At 36.7% G+C, this 15,749-nt stretch overlaps 1 non-coding gene across 1 annotated transcript; it reads left to right on the top strand.

Annotated features, from left to right (window-relative positions):
• Positions 1 to 13,264: 13,264 nt before the first annotated feature.
• Positions 13,265 to 13,372, top strand: LOC130977975 (small nucleolar RNA R71). The gene has a single exon (XR_009085641.1). It is a non-coding gene; the product is annotated as a small nucleolar RNA R71 (small nucleolar RNA).
• The last annotated feature ends 2,377 nt before the right edge of the window (positions 13,373 to 15,749 follow it).

Raw genomic sequence — 15,749 nt, 5'->3', positions numbered from 1 at the left:
CGTTATTATTATTTTCGGCTGCCATCTCCTTCTCTTGTTCGAAAATTTTTGAAAGGTTGTTTCTGGATTGTTGTAATTTAGTTTCTCTTAGTTTCCTTTTCAGAGTCCTTTCAGGTTCAGGATCAATTTCAACAAGAGTGCCTTTTTCCTTGTTCCTGCTCATATGAAAGAGAAGAAAACAAGAAAAGAAGAGGAATCATCTATGTCACAGTATAGAGATTCCTTTATGTTAGTAGAAAAAGGAAGGGGAGAAGAGTGAAGAAGAATGAATTCGGATATTTAGATGGAGAGAGGTGAAGAGAAGTGTTAGTAATTAAATAATTAAATAGAATAAGAAAAGAGAGGGAGAATTTCGAAAATAATTTTGAAAAAAGGGATTAGTATTTTCGAAAATTAGAGATAAGATGTAATTAAAATTAAAACATGAAACAATTAGTTAATTAAAAAGAATTTTTGAAAAAGGGGTGAGATATTTTCGAAAATTAGAGAGGAAAGAGTAGTTAGGTGGTTTTGAAAAAGATAAGAAACAAACAAAAAGTTAATTAGTTAGTTGAAAAAGATTTTAAAATCAAATTTGAAAAGATAAAAAGATAAGATAAGATAAGATATTTTTGAAATCAAATTTTGAAAAAGATAAGATAAAAAGATAAGATTTTTAAGAAAAAGATATTTTGAAAAAGATTTAATTTTTAAAATGACTTAGCTAACAAGAAACTACAAGATAAGATTCTAGAATTTAAAGATTGAACCTTTCTTAACAAGAAAGTAACAAACTTCAAATTTTTGAATCAATCACATTAATTGTTAGCTAATTTTCGAAAATATGATATAAAGATAAGAAAAAGATTTTGAAAATATTTTAAAAAAAGATTTTTGAAATTTTCGAAAAATAGAAAAAAAATGAAAATGATATAATTTTTGAAAAATATTTTGAAAAGATAAGTTTTTTTTAAAATTGAAAATTTGACTTGACTTGTAAGAAACAACTAATTTTGAAAATTTTTTTGACTAAGTCAACTCAAATTTTCGAAAACTATGAGAAAAATAAGGAAAAGATATTTTTTTGATTTTTGAATATTTTAATTATGAGATAGAAAAACACAATTATGACCCAAAACATAAAAATTTTGGATCAAAACACATGATACATGCAAGAACACTATGAATGTCAAGATGAACACCAAGAACACTTTGAAGATCATGATGAACATCAAGAACATAATTTTGAAAAATTTTTGATGCAAAGAAAACATGCAAGACACCAAACTTAAAAATCTTTAATGCATGGACATTAACAAACAAAAAATGCATATGAAAAACAACAAACAACACAAAACAAGAAAACATCAAGATCAAACAAGAAGACTTATCAAGAACAACTTGAAGATCATGAAGAACACTATGAATGCATGGAATTTTCGAAAAATGCAAGAAAAAATTTTTAAAGCATGTAATTGACACCAAACTTAAAAATTGACTCAAGACTCAAACAAGAAACACAAAATATTTTTGATTTTTATGATTTTATGATTTTTTTGGATTTTTATTAATTTTTTTTTCGAAAATATTTTTGGAAAAACGAAAAAGAAAAGAAAAATTTTGAAAAAGATTTTTGAAAAGAAAATTACCTAATCTGAGCAACAAGACGAACCGTCAGTTGTCCATACTCGAACAACCCCCGGCAACGGCACCAAAAACTTGGTGGACGAAATTGTGATCACATCAATGTAGTATTCTTTGTTGTTGTATGGAATCATTATTATGGCACTTATGTGTGGACACAACTCCGTTCAACTAACCAGCAAGTGTACTGGGTCGTCCAAGTAATACCTTACGTGAGTAAGGGTCGATCCCACAGAGATTGTTGGTATGAAGCAAGCTATGGTCATCTTGTAAATCCCAGTCAGGAGGATAAAATTATGGAATTTAGAAAATCAAATATGATTAATAAAAATAAACAGAAAATAAAATAGGATAGAGATACTTATGTAAATCAATAGTGGGAATTTCAGATAGGCGTGTGGAGATGCTAGAATCATTTCGAATCTCTACTTTCTTATTGCTCTCATCCAATCCTTCTTACTCCTTTCCATGGCAAGCTATATGTAGGGCATCATCATCATCAATGGCTACTTTTCATCCTCTCGGGAAAATGGTCCTATGCGCTGTCATTGCATGGCTAATCGTCTGGAGGCATCACCCTTGTTGATGGCTACATCCCATCCTCTCAGTGAAAATGGTCCAAATGCTCTGTCACAGCATGGCTAATCAGCTATTGGTTCTCGATCATGTTGGAATAGGATCCATTGATCCTTTTGCGTTTGTCATCATGCCCAGCAATCGCGAGTTTGAAGCCCGTCACAGTCATTCAATACCGGAATCCTACTAGGAATACCACAGACAAGGTTAGACTTTCGGGATTTCCAGGATCCTACTCGGAATACCACAGACAAGGTTAGACTTTCTGGATCCCCATGAATGCCGCCATCTATCTAGCTTATACCACGAAGATTCTGTTGGGGAATCTAAGAGATATGCGCCTGGCCTAAAGTAGAACGGAAGTGGTTGTCAGTCACGCGCGTTCATAGGTGAGAATGATGATGAGTGTCACGGCTCATCACATTCATCAAAGTGTTGTGCAACGTATATCTTGGAATAAGAATAAAAGAGAATTGAATAGAAAGTAATAGTGATTGTATTGAAACTTGAGGTACAGCAGAGCTCCACATCCTTAATCTATGGTGTGTAGAAACTCCACCGTTGAAAATACATAAGTGAAAGGTTCAGGCATGGCCGAATGGCCAGCCCCCCTGAATGATCAAAAGACTGAATGATCAAAGACTAAATAGTCAAAAGATTAAACTGTCAAGAGATGTCTAATACAATAGTAAATTATCCTATTTATACTAGACTAGCTACTAGGGTTTACATGAGTAAGTAATTGATGCATAAATCCACTTCCGGGGCCCACTTGGTATATGCTTAGGCTGAGCTTGATCTATCCACGAGTTGAGGCTTCTCTTGGAGTTGAACTCCAAGTTATAACGTGTTTTGGGCGTTCAACTCCGGATCATGACGTGTTTCTGGCGTTTAACTCCAGACAGCAGCATGTACTTGGTGTTCAACGCCAATTTACATCGTCAATTTCCAAATAAAGTATGAACTATTATACATTGCTGGAAATCTCTGGATGTCTACTTTCCAACGCCATTGAGAGCGTGCCATTTGGAGTTTTGTAGCTCCAGAAAATCCATTTCAAGTGCAGGGAGGTCAGATTCCAACAGCATCAGCAGTCCTTTTGTCAGCCTTTTTCAGAGTTTTGCTCAAGTCCCTCAATTTCAGCCAGAAATTACCTGAAATTATAGAAAAACACACAAACTCATAGTAAAGACCAGAAATGTGAATTTAACATAAAAACTAATGAAAACATCCATAAAAGTAGGTTGAACTTACTAAAAACTACCTAAAAACAATGCCAAAAAGCGTATAAATTATCCGCTCATCATTCATGATCATGTGGAGTCACGAAAAAATACTGAAATTAAAAACAGAATCAAAAACAGCTGAAGAAAAATCATACCTTGGAGGAAGGACTTATTGGCATTCAAACGCCAGTAAGGAGCATCTGGCTGGCGTTCAACGCCAGAACAGAGCATGAATCTGGCGTTGAACGCCAGAAACAAGCAGCATCCTGGCGTTTGAATGCCAGGAATATACTCTGAGGAGATCTGGCGTTGAACGCCAGAAACCAACATGGAACTGGCGTTCAACGCCAGAAACACACTGCAATTCGGCGTTGAACGCCCAACATAAGCATCACTTCGGCGTTTAAACGCCAGAATTATATGCAAAGGCGTTTTACATGCCTCATTGGTGTAGGGATGTTAAATCCTTGACACCTCAGGATCTGTGGACCCCACAGGATCCCCACCTACCTCAACTCACCATCTCTCTTATTCACCAATCACCTCAATCTCTCTTCCCCATTACCTCTTCACCACTCACATCCATCATCTCTTTTCCACCCAAACCCACCTTACATAGCCGAATACACACCTCTCTCCCTCTCCTCCATGTCTTCTTCTTCTTCATCTATTCTTTCTTCTTTTGCTCGAGGGCGAGCAACATTCTAAGTTTGGTGTGGTAAAAGCATAGCTTTTTGCTTTTCCATAACCATTGATGGCACCTAAGGCCAGAAAAACCACAAAAAAAAAAAAGAAGAAGAAAAAGGGAAGACAAAAGCTTCCACCTCTGAATCATGGGAGATGGAGAGATTCATCTCAAGGGTCCATAGCTCAGTAGTAGAGCATTTGACTGCAAATCAAGAGATCCCTGAGATACCTCAGGGGATACATTTTCCTCCACACAATTTTTGGGAGCAATGATAAACCACTATTTTATGGTTTATATTGTATTTAATTGAGTGGTTTTATCAAGCTTTTCACCCACTTATTCATATGATTTGAATGATTTATATTTCCTTCCTAAAATTATTACATGATTGAAAACCTACTTCCTAGAGACTTTTAATTAGGTATTTTAATTCTCCTTTATTCCATTCAATGCCGTGATCTGTGTTAAGTGTTTCAGGCTTTATAGGGCATGAATGAGTGGGAGATTGGAAAGGAAGCTTGCAAAAATGGAAGGAATACAAGAAATTAAGGAGATGACCAGCGAGAAGTGACGCGGCCGCATGACTCACGCAACCACGCGGAAGAGAAGAAATCGCAGTGACGCGACCGCATGGCTCACGCGACCGCGCGGATTGGAAAAGCACGAACGACGTGAATGCGTGGACGACGCGCACGCGTGATACGAAAAAGCTGAGTGACGCGATCGCGTGGACGACGCGGACGCGTGACGTGCGCGATCTGCAGAATTACAAAAGTCACTGGCAGAGATTCTGGACCGCATTTCAACCTAGTTTTTGGCCCAGAAACACAGATTAAAGTCAGGGAACATGCAGAGACTCATCATGCTTTGATAATTCACTTTTCATAGTTTTAGATTTAGTTTTTAGAGAGAGAGGTTCTCTCCTCTCTCTTAGGAATTTACGATTAGGATTTTTAGAACAGGTTCAATGTTCTTTAATTTATGTTCCTCTTCTACTTTGGATACTCTAATACTTTTATCTGTTTATTATTTATGTTGCCCATTTGATTCATAAATTTTTCCATGTTAGATTTAAATTTATATTTAAATACAATTGAGGTATTTTCAGATCTATGATTTTCATTTAGCTTTTTATATTCTTGGCTTTAATTGATTAATTGGTAACTCTTGAGTTGTCAAACTCATTGTTGACTGAATTTTGGAATTCTACAAGAATTAACTTGAGTTCCACTAACTCTAGTCTTTCCTTAGGAAAGACTAGGACTTGAGGAACCAAACTTATTCCGTCCACTTAACTTACCTTCATAGTTAGAGGTTAACTTAGTGGGAGAAAAATTCAATTCTCATCACAATTGATAAGGATAGCTGGGATTGGACTTCCAGTTTTCATACTTTGCCAGGAGTTTTATTAGTTATTAATTTATCAATTCTTGCGATCTATTTCTCTTGCTTAAAACCCTTTTTCAAACCCAAACACTGTTTTTCCATAACCAATAATAAAACATACCTCCCTGCAATTCCTTGAGAAGACGACCTGAGGTTTGAATACTCGGTTATCAATTTTAAAAGGGTTTGTTACTTGTCACAACCAAAATGTTTGTAAGAAAGGTTGATTGCTTGGTTTAGTAATATACTTACAACGAGAGTTTACTATAACTTCTAAACCATCAATCTTCCAATCTTCAAGCAACTAAGGATAGGAGCACTAAAATCACTAAGGATCATGCAACAGAAGCAAGGAAGAGACATAAAGGAGCTCAAAAAGCACCATTGGTCCTTCAAAAGGCGCCACCCTCACTAAGGTGGACTCATTCCTTAACTTCCTTATTCTTATCTCTCTGTTTTTCGGTTTTTATGCTATATGTGTGTTTATGTTTTGTGTCTCTACCTCATGATCATTAGTATTGAGTAACTATGTCTTAAGGCTATGAATAATTCCATAAATTCTTCACCTCTCTTAAATGAAACATGTTTCTAATTCAAAAGAACAAGAAGTGCATGAATTTCAAAATTATCCTTGAATTTAGTTTAATTATATTGATGTGGTGACAATACTTTTTATTTTCTAAATGAATGCTTGAACAGTGTATAATTTTGATCTTGTTGTTTATGAATGTTAAAATTGTTGGCTTTTGAAAGAATGATGAACAAAGAGAATCTTATTGACAATCTGAAAAATCATGAAAATTGATTCTTGAAGTAAGAAAAAGCAGTGAAAAAGCAAAAGCTTGCGAAAAAAATGGCAAAAAAAATTAGAAAGAAAAAGAAAAAAAGCAAGCAGAAAAATCCAATGGCCCTTAAAACCAAAAGGCAAGGGTAAGGATCCAAGACTTTGAGCATCAATGGATAGGAGGGCCCAAGGAAATAAAATCCAGGCCTAAGCGGCTAAATCAAGTTGTCCCTAACCATGTGCTTGTGGCATGCAGATCCAAGTGAAAAGCCTGAGACTGAGTGGTTAAAGTCATGATCCAAAGCAAAAAAGAGTGTGCTTAAGAACTCTGGACACCTCTAACTGGGGACTTTAGCAAAGCTGAGTCAAAATCTGAAAAGGTTCACCCAGTTATGTGTCTGTGGCATTTATGTATCTAGTGATAATACTGGAAAACAAAGTGCTTAGGGCCACGGACAAGACTCATAAAAGTAGCTGTGTTGAAGAATCAACATACTTAATTAGGAGAATCAATAACACTATCTGAAATTCTAGGTTCCTATAGATGCCAATCATTCTAAACTTCAAAGGAGAAAGTGAGATGCCAAAACTGTTCAGAAGCAAAAAGCTACAAGTCCCGCTCATCTAATTAAAATTAATATTCATTGATATTTTGGGATTTACAGTAGGATCCAGCTACTTTTAGTGATGTTTTCATTAGTTTTATGCTAAATTCACATTTCTAGACTTTACTATGAGTTTGTGTGCTTTTTTGTGATTTCAGGTTATTTCTGGCTGAAATTGAGGGACCTGAGCAAAACTCTGATAAAAGGCTGACAAAGGACTGCTGATGTTGTTGGATTCTGACCTCCCTGCACTCGAAATAGATTTTCTGGAGCTACAGAACTCCAAATGGTGCGCTCTCCACGACGTTGAAAAGTAGACATTCAGAGCTTTCCAGTAATATATAATAGCTCATATTTTATTCGGAATTAGACGATGTAAACTGGCGCTCAACGCCAGTTCTACGCTGTATTCTGGAGTCAAACGCCAGAAACACGTCACAAACCAGAGTTGAACGCCAAAAACACGTTACAACTTGGTGTTCAACTCCAAAAGAAGCCTCTGCACGTGTAAATCTCAAGCTCAGCCCAAGCACACACCAAGTTGGCCCCGGAAGTGGATTTCTGCATCAATTACTTACTTCTGTAAACCCTAGTAGCTAGTCTTGTATAAATAGAATATTTTACTATTGTATTTAGTGTCTTTTGACCAATCCTGGATTGTATTTTGATCCTGTGATCACGTTTTGTGGGATGGCTATTCGGCCATGCCTGAACCTTCATCACTTATGTATTTTCGACGGTGGAGTTTCTAAACACCATAGATTAAGGGTGTGGAGCTCTGCTGTACCTGAAGTTTTAATGCAATTACTACTATTTTCTATTCAATTCGATTTATTCCTGTTCTAAGATACCATTCGTACTTCAACCTGATGGATGTGATGATCCGTGACACTCATCATCATCCATCCTTATGAACGCGTGCCTGACAACCACCTCTGTTCTACAAGTAAAAGCTAGAGTGTGTATCTCTTGGATCTCTGATGCACGATGTATGGTTGCCCTTGCCTGACAACCGAGCCTTCCATTCTGTGAGATCAGAGTCTTCGTGGTATAAGCTAGAATTGATGGCGGCATTCATGAGAATCTGGAAAGTCTAAACCTTGTCTGTGGTATTCCGAGTAGGATTCCAGGATTGAATGACTGTGACGAGCTTCAAACTCGCGATTGTTGGGCGTGATGACAAACGCAAAAGAATCAATGGATTCTGTTCTAGCATGATCGAGAACTGACAGATGATTAGCCGTGCCGTGATAGAGCATTAGGACCTTTTTCACTGAGAGGATGGGATGTAGCCATTGACAACGGTGATGCCCTACATACAGCTTGCCATGGAAAGGAGTAAGAAGGATTGGATAAAGGCAGTAGGAAAGCGGAGATTCAGAAGGAGCATAGCATCTTCATACGCCTATCTGAAATTCCCATCGATGATCTACATAAGTATTTCTATCTTTATTTTCTGTTTATTTATTATTATTATTATTATTCGAAAACTCCATAACCATTTATTATCCGCCTAACTGAGATTTACAAGATGACCATAGCTTGCTTCATACCAACAATCTCTGTGGGATCGACCCTTACTCACGTAAGGTTTATTACTTGGACGACCCAGTGCACTTGCTGGTTAATTGTGCGAGGTTGTGAAGAAAGTGATGAGTTAGTAAATGCGCACACCAAGTTGAATGCCATTATAAGAGATCACAATTTTGTGCACCAATGAGCGGGACTTGTAACTTTTTACTTCTGAACAGTTTTGGCATCTCACTTTATCCTTTGAAGTTTAGAATGATTGGCATCTATAGGAACTCAGAATTCAGATAGTGTTATTAATTCTCCTAGTTAAGTATGTTAAATCTTGAACACAGCTACTTTTATGAGTCTTGGCCGTGGCCCTAAGCACTTTGTTTTCCAGTATTACCACCGGATACATAAATGCCACAGACACATAACTGGGTGAACCTTCTCAGATTGTGACTTAGCTTTGCTAAAGTCCCCAGTTAGAGGTGTCCAGAGCTCTTAAGCACACTCTTTTTGCTTTGGATCACGACTTTAACCACTCAGTCACAAGATTTTCACTTGGACCTGCATGCCACAAGCACATGGTTAGGGACAGCTTGATTTAGCCGCTTAGGCCTAGATTTTATTTCCTTGGGCCCTCCTATCCATTGATGCTCAAAGCCTTGGATCCTTTTTGCCCTTGCCTTTTGGTTTTAAGAGCTATTGGCTTTTTCTGCTTGCTTTCAAATTTTTTTTTCGCCACTTTTTTTTTTTGCAAGCTTTGTTCTTCACTGCTTTTTCTTGCTTCAAGAATCAATTTTATGATTTTTCAGATTATCAATAACATTTCTCTTGTTCATTATTCTTTCAAGAGCCGACAATTTTAACATTCATAAACAACAAGATCAAAATTATGCATTGTTCAAGCATTCATTCAGAAAACAAAGTATTGTCACCACATCAATATAATTAAACTAAATTCAAGGATAATTTCGAAATTTATGTACTTCTTGTTCTTTTGAATTTAGAAACATTTTTCATTTAAGAGAGGTAAAGGATTCATGGAATTATTCATAGCCTTAAGACATAGTTACTAAATACTAATGATCATGAAGTAAAGACACAAAACATAAACACACATATAGCATAGAAAATGAAAAACAGAAAAAATAAGAACAAGGAATGAATCCACCTTAGTGATGGTGGCATTTTCTTCTTGAAGAACTAATGATGTCCTTGAGTTCTTCTATATCTCTTCCTTGCCTTTGTTGCTCCTCCCTCATTGCTCTTTGATCTTCTCTAATTTCATGGAGAATGATGGAGTGCTCTTGATGTTCCACCCTTAATTGGTCCATATTGTAACTCAAATCTTTAAGAGAAGTGTTGAGTTGTTCCCAATAGTTGTTAGGAGGAAAGTGCATCCCTTGAGGCATCTCCGGGATTTCTTGGTGATGAGCTTCCTCATGCGTCTCTTGAGATCCATGAATGGGCTCTCTTGTTTGCTCCATCCTCTTCTTAGTGATGGGCTTGTCCTCTTCAATAAGGATGTCTCCTTCTATGATAACTCCAGCTGAGTAGCATAGATGGTAAATAAGATGAGGAAAAGCTAGCCTTGCCAAGGTAGAGGGCTTTTCGGCTATTTTGTAGAATTCAAGGGAGATGACTTCATGAACTTCTACTTTCTCTCCATTCATGATGCTATGAATCATGATGGCCCGATCCACAGTAACTTCAGATCGGTTGCTAGCGGGGATGATGGAGCGTTGGATGAACTCCAACCATCCTCTAGCCACAGGCTTGAGGTCCAGTCTTCTTAATTGAACCGGCTTGCCTTTTGAGTCTCTTTTCCATTGAGCTCCTTCAACACATATGTCCATAAGGACTTGGTCCAACCTTTGATCAAAGTTGACCCTTCTAGTGTAGGGGCGTGCATCTTCTTGCATCATAGGCAAGTTGAATGCCAACCTCACATTTTTCGGACTGAAATCTAAGTATTTCCCCTGAACCATTGTAAGATAATTCTTTGGATTCGGGTTCATACTTTGATCATGGTTCCTAGTGATCCATGCATTGGCATAGAACTCTTGAACCATTAGGATGCCGACTTGTTGAATGGGGTTGGTCAGAACTTCCCAACCTCTTCTTTGAATCTCATGTCGGATCTCTGGATACTCATTTTTATTTTAGGTTGAAAGGGACCTCAGGGATCACCTTCTTCTTAGCCGCAACATCATAGAAGTGGTCTTGATGGGCTTTGGAGATGAATCTCTCCATATCCCATGACTTGGAGGTGGAAGCTTTTGTCTTCCCTTTCCCTTTTTTAGAGGTTTCTCCGGCCTTAGGTGCCATCAATGGTAATGGAAAAACAAAAAGTTATGCTTTTACCACACCAAGCTTAGAATATTGCTCGCCCTCCAGCAAAAAGAAGAAATAAAAGAAAAAGAAGAAGAAAATATGGAGGAGAGGGAGAGAGATGTGTATTCGCCCAAGGGGAAGAAGAGAGAAGTGTGTTGTGTGAAAATGAAGAAGGATGGAGGGGTTTATATAGTGAGGGGAGAGGGAGTAGGTTCGGCTATTTAGGGTGGGTTTTGGTGGGAAAGAAATTTTGAATTTTGAAGGTAGGTGGGGTTTATGGGAAAGAGTGGATGGATGTGAGTGGTGAAGGGGGTAATTGGGAAGAGAGATTGAGGTGATTGGTGAAGGGTTTTGGGGAAGAGTGTTTATTGGAAAGAGGGGATGAACGTTGAGAAGAGGGGAAAATATGGTAGGTGGGGATCCTGTGGGTTCCACAGATCCTGAGGTATCAAGGATTTACATCCCTGCACCAATTAGGCATGTAGAATGCCTTTGCATGCAATTCTGGCGTTTAAACGCCGAGGTGATGCATGTTCTAGGCATTCAACGCCCAGCTGCAGCATGTTTCTGGCGTTCAATGCCAGATCCATGCTCTGTTCTGGCGTTGAACGCCAGCCAGATGCTCCTTACTGGCGTTTAAACGCCAATAAGTCCTTCCTCCAGGGTATGATTTTTCTTCTGCTATTTTTTATTCTGTTTTTAATTTTAATTTTTTTCCGTGACTCCACATGATCATGAACCTAATAAAATATAAAAGAACAATAAAATAAAATTAGATAAATAAAAAATGGGTTACCTCCCAATAAGCGCTTCTTTAATGTCAATAGCTTGATAGTGGGCTCTCATGGAGCCTCACAGGTGATCAGGTCAATGTTGTAGACTTCCAACACCAAACTTAGAGTTTGGATGTGGGGATTCAACACCAAACTTAGAGTTTGGATGTGGCCTCTCGACACCAAACTTAGAGTTTGATTGTGGGGGCTTTGTTTGACTTTGTACTAAGCGAAGCTTTTCATGCTTCCTCCCCATTGTTAAAGAAGAAGATCCTTGAGCCTTAAACACAAGGTAGTCCCCATTCAATTGAAGGACTAATTCTCCTCTGTTAACATCTATCACAGCTTCTGCTGTGGCTAGGAAAGGTCTTCCAAGGAAGATGCATTCATCCTCCTCCTTCCTAGTGTCTAAGATTATGTAATCAGCAGGAATGTAAAGGCCTTCAACCTTTACCAACACATCCTCTACTAATCCATAAGCTTGTCTTACTGACTTGTCTGCCATTTGTAATGAGAATAAGGCAGGCTGTACCTCAATGATCCCCAGCTCCTCCATTACAGAGAGTGGCATAAGATTTATGCCTGACCCTAGGTCACACAGAGCTTTCTCAAAGGTCATGGTGCCTATGGTACAGGGTATTAAGAATTTCCCAGGATCTTGTTTCTTTTGAGGTAAAGTTTGCTGAACCCATGTATCAAGTTTACTAATGAGCAAGGGAGGTTCACCTTCCCAAGTCTCATTACCAAATAACTTGGCATTCAGCTTCATGATGGCTCCTAGATATTGAGCAACTTGCTCTCCAGTTACATCTTCATCCTCTTCAGAGGAAGAATAATCTTCAGAGCTCATGAATGGCAGAAGGAGATTTAATGGAATCTCTATAGTCTCTATATGAGCCTCAGATTCCTTTGGATCCTCAATAGGGAACTCCTTCCTGCTTGAGAGACGTCCCATGAGATCTTCCTCATTGGGATTCGCGTCCTCTCCCTCCTTCTTGCATTCGGCCATGTTGAGTATATCAATGGCCTTGCACTCTCTCTTTGGATTCTCTTCTGTATTGCTTGGGAGAGTACTAGGAGGGGTTTCAGTAACACTTTCTTACTCAGCTGGCCCACTTGTGCCTCCAAATTTCTAATGGAGGATCTTGTTTCACTCATGAAACTTAAAGTGGCCTTAGACAGATCAGAGACTAGATTAGCTAAATTAGAAGTGCTTTGCTCAGAATTCTCTGTCTGTTGCTGAGAAGATGATGGAAAAGGCTTGCTATTGCTGAGCCTAGTTTGTCCACCATTATTAAAGCCTTGTTGAGGCCTTTGTTGATCCTTCCATGAGAAATTTAGATGATTTCTCCATGATGAATTGTAGGTATTTCCATAAGGTTTACCTAAGTAATTTACCTCTGCTATTGCAGGGTTATCAGGATCATAAGCTTCTTCTTCAGAAGATGCCTCTTTAGTACTGTTGGATGCATTTTGAAATCCATTCAGACTTTGGGAAATCATGTTGACTTGTTGAGTCAACATTTTGTTCTGAGCCAATATGGCATTCAGAGCATCAATCTCAAGAATTCCCTTCCTCTGAGGCGTCCCATTATTCACGGAATTCCTCTCAGAAGTGTACATGAACTGGTTATTTGCAACCATGTCAATAAGTTCTTTAGGTGAATGGATCCACCTGCAGAATGGTCCAGTGACATCTTAGAGAACTCAGACAGACCATAATAGAATATATCCAGAATGGTCCATTCTGAAAGCATGTCAGAAGGACACCTTTTGGTCATCTTCTTGTATCTTTCCCAAGCTTCATAGAGGGATTCGCCATCTTTTTGTTTGAATGTCTGAACATCCAATCTAAGCTTGCTCAGCTTTTGAGAAGGAAAGAATTTTGCCAAGAAGGCCGTGACCAGCTTATCCCATGAGTCCAGGCTATCCTTAGGTTGTGAATCCAACCATGTTCTAGCTTTGTCTCTTACAGCAAAAGGGAAAAGCATGAGCCTGTAGACTTCAGGATCTACTCTATTCGTCTTTACAGTCTCACTGATCTGCAAGAACTCAGTTAAAAATTGATAGGGATATTCTGATGGAAGTCCATGAAACTTTCAGTTTTATTGCATTAGAGCAACTAATTGAGGTTTTAGCTCAAAATTGTTTGCTCCAATGGCAGGAATTGAGATGCTTCTTCCATCAAACTTGGACGTAGGTGTAGTATAATCACCAAGCATTCTTCTTGCATTATTGTTGTTGGGTTCGGCTGCCATCTCCTTTTCTTGTTCGAAAATTTCAACAAGGTTGTCTCTGGATTGTTGTAATTTAGCTTCTCTTAGTTTCCTCTTCAGAGTCCTTTCAGGTTCTAGATCAGCTTCAACAAGAATGCCTTTTTCCTTGTTCCTGCTCATATGAAAGAGAAGAGAACAGAAAAAGAAGAGGAATCCTCTATGTCACAGTAAAGAGGTTCCTTATTATTAGTAGAAGAAGAAAGGGAATAAGAGTGAAGAAGAATGGAGAATTATTAGTAGAAGAAGAAAGGGAATAAGAGTGAAGAAGAATGGAGAATCCAAACACAAGGGTGAGGATAGAGGCAGTGATTTGATATGAAGAGAAGTGTTAGTTAATAAATAAATAAATAGAAGAAGAGGAGAGGGAAGGAATTTCGAAAATAAATTTTGAAAAAGTAGTTAGTGATTTTCGAAAATTAAAGGTGAGATAGAATTAAAATTAAAATTTAAAACAATTAGTTAATTAAAAAGAATTTTGAAAAAGGGATGAGATATTTTCGAAAAGTAGAGAGGGAAAAGTAGTTAGGTGGTTTTGAAAAAGATAAGAAACAAACAAAAAGTTAATTAGTTAGTTGAAAAAGATATTAAAATCAAATTTGAAAAGATAAGAAGATAAGAAGTTAGATACGATATTTTGAAATCAAATTTTTTTGAAAAAGATAATTTTGAAAAAGATATGATATAAAAAATATGATAAAAAAATATGATAAAAAGATATGGTTGAAAAAGATTTAATTTTCAAAATTAAAATTAATTACTTAACTAACAAGAAACTAAAAGATATGATTCTAGAATTTAAAGATTGAGCCTTTCTTAACAAGAAAGTAACAAACTTCAAATTTTTGAATCAATCACATTAATTATTAGTGTAATTTCAAAAATCATGAAATAAAGATAAAAAAGATTTTGAAAATCAATTTAAAATAAATTTTTGAAAATATATATATAAAAAATGAAAAAGATTTGAGTTTTGAAAAAGTTTTGAAAAGATAGGATTTTTAAAATTGAAATTTTGACTTGACTAACAAGAAAACAACTTATTTTAAAAATTTTTGACCAAGTCAACCCAAGATTTCAAATTTTTGAGAGAAATAGGAAAAAGATATTTTTTATTTTTGAATTTTTAATGATGAGAGAGAAAAACATAAAAATGACCCAAAATATGAAGATTTTGGATCAAAACATATGATGCATGCAAAAATACTATGAATGTCAAGATGAACACCAAGAACACTTTGAAGATCATGATGAACATCAAGAACATATTTTTGAAAAAAAATTTTGATGCAAAGAAAACATGCAAGACACCAAACTTAGAAATCTTTAATGCATGGACACTATGAATGAAAAAATGCATATGAAAAACAATAAAAGACACAAAACAAGAAAACATCAAGATCAAACAAGAAGACTTGCCAAGAACAACTTGAAGATCTTGAAGAACACCATGAATGCATGAATTTTTGAAAAATAATGCATAAATTTTTAAAAATATGCAATTGGCACCAAACCTAAAAATTGACTCAAGACTCAAACAAGAAACACAAAATATTTTTGGTTTTTTATGATTTTATGATTTTTTTGGATTTTCTTTTAATTTTTTCGAAAAACATATAGAAAAAAAGAAAATAAAAAAAATCCAAAATTTTTAATAAGAATTCCAGGAATCTTTCAATATTAGCCCAAAGCTCCAATCCAAGGGTTGGGCATGGCTTAATAGCCAGCCAGCTTTAGAAGATATAAATCAGGCATGTAACAACTGATATTCCAATTAACTTGCCTCTATGCTGATGGTTTTGAAGCCTCAATCCAATTGAGTTAGACATGGCTTTACAGCCAGCCAAGCTTCAACATACTTTATGAAACACTAGAATTCATTCTTAAAAATTTTGAATAATTTTTCGAAAACAAAGAAAACTTTTTGAAAAATATTTTTGAAAACTTTTTGAAAAGAAAAATA

This window comes from Arachis stenosperma, chromosome 4, assembly GCF_014773155.1.
Source record: "Arachis stenosperma cultivar V10309 chromosome 4, arast.V10309.gnm1.PFL2, whole genome shotgun sequence".
Classification (NCBI taxonomy): Eukaryota; Viridiplantae; Streptophyta; class Magnoliopsida; order Fabales; family Fabaceae; genus Arachis; species Arachis stenosperma.
Note: the sequence above shows the minus strand (reverse complement) of the source record. Positions and strands in the feature narration are given on the sequence as shown.